The sequence below is a fragment of the Ptiloglossa arizonensis genome, unplaced genomic scaffold (genome assembly GCF_051014685.1).
Source record: "Ptiloglossa arizonensis isolate GNS036 unplaced genomic scaffold, iyPtiAriz1_principal scaffold0023, whole genome shotgun sequence".
Classification (NCBI taxonomy): Eukaryota; Metazoa; Arthropoda; class Insecta; order Hymenoptera; family Colletidae; genus Ptiloglossa; species Ptiloglossa arizonensis.
The window spans coordinates 2,205,583-2,207,396 of record NW_027478393.1 but is presented as its reverse complement, the minus strand read 5'-3'; positions in this window follow the sequence as shown (position 1 = coordinate 2,207,396).

Here is a 1,814-nt window from a genome sequence, read left to right as displayed (position 1 = left end):
TTTCAGAACTTCCTCAGGTTTTATCGCTCTCCAGATTGCCTCGATCGTCGGCCGTTTCCCGCCAACTCCAGGCGAGCTTTTACTCCCGTCTGTCATCACAGCTTGCCAGTACGGTGTCATCACCTGTTCTTCGGGTGTAGTGGAGGACCCCTTGTCTTTTAGTAGTGCCCGCAGGTACTTACAGGGGTTCTTCTTCCACGCACGCTGTGTTCGGGCGTAGTCAGCTCTTCGTTGCTTCCTCTTTGAAAGCAATTGGGGCTGTTTGTCGTCCCCCTTCTTTCGTCCGCTTTTTGGAGCAGGAAACACCTCTCTGAGGTACGCTGAAGTTTCCTCGAATAGGGTGTCCGAGTCCCATTTATTCGCATGCAGGCATATGCGATTCAGGTGCCGGGCACAGAAATCTGTACCGTTGATTGGGGGGCACCTTGATAGTTCGTCCTTGATTTCCGCGACCAGACTATCGCCCACCTCCTCGGAGTGTTTTTCATCACTCGCCGCTGGTGTTGAATTTGGTGGAGCAGCTTGTTGGAATTCCATAATGAGATCCTGTACTCTCTGTTTATGGCAAGCTTTCCTTCTCTGCCCTTTAATGGCTTCGAGAGTGCGGCTGGGGAAGTAAGGCTTTAGTGCTTGGTTGGCGAACTTCACACCTGCCATGCAGAGCTGCGCCTCCTGCCGTGCCAGGAGGGCTGCCTCCTCTGATGACCAGGGGGCTTTTATATTTACTATAGATGAGGCCAATCTCTCATCGTTCCAATCCTTGTGCTGCCGTTGTTCGTGCACGCCACGTCCTCGTACTGTGGGAAATGCCCTGTTACATCCTTCTTTTCTGCATGGGAAGACTACTTGGGATTCAGCGTTGAATACTTCCATCGATCCATCGCCGGCATCAGTTGGGCCGACTGAGCCAGAGGGCCCGTCGGCTATTTCAGTATTCTCTTTCATCCGAGGCTTTGTTTTAATTTTTGGGCCAACTGTAATATGGTCGAGGGGGCTGGCGACCCCCAGGACCGTTGGGCACAGAGGTGACTCTTAGCTATCGTTTTTGAGGCGACATTGCCCGGCGAGATCCAACTGGGAGGCGATCACTTGCTTAACTATGGTCTTTAAGGCTGGTCTCGGATACTAGTTCCGGCAAGCCGGCCCGACACCTCAAGCGACCGCCTTAAGAGAGTCATAGTTACTCCCGCCGTTTACCCGCGCTTTTTTGAATTTCTTCACGTTGACATTCAGAGCACTGGGCAGAAATCACATTGCGTCAACACTCTTGGGGGCCATCGCAATGCTTTGTTTTAATTAGACAGTCGGATTCCCCTAGTCCGTGCCAGTTCTGAGCTGAGTGTTGAATGACGGCCGAAGAAACGACCGCGACGTCAAACGCCACAGAAGCTCCGCAGCAAGGAAGATCCGTGAGAGGCCAAGGCACGGGACCGAGATCGGATCCCGGTAACAGTAATGATACCGTTCACCTCGCCCAGGCCCGGCACGTCAGCCAGACTCACTTCTCGACCAAGCCCGACACGCCCCGCTCCTCAGAGCCAATCCTTATTCCGAAGTTACGGATCCAATTTGCCGACTTCCCTTACCTACATTAATCTATCGACTAGAGGCTCTTTACCTTGGAGACCTGCTGCGGATATGGGTACGAACCGGCGCGACACCTCCACGTGGCCCTCTCCTGGATTTTCAAGGTCCGAGGGGAAGATCCGGACACCGCCGCAACTGCGGTGCTCTTCGCGTTCCAAACCCTATCTCCCTGCTAGAGGTTTCCAGGGAACTCGAACGCTTATACAGAAAAGAAAACTCTTCCCGGA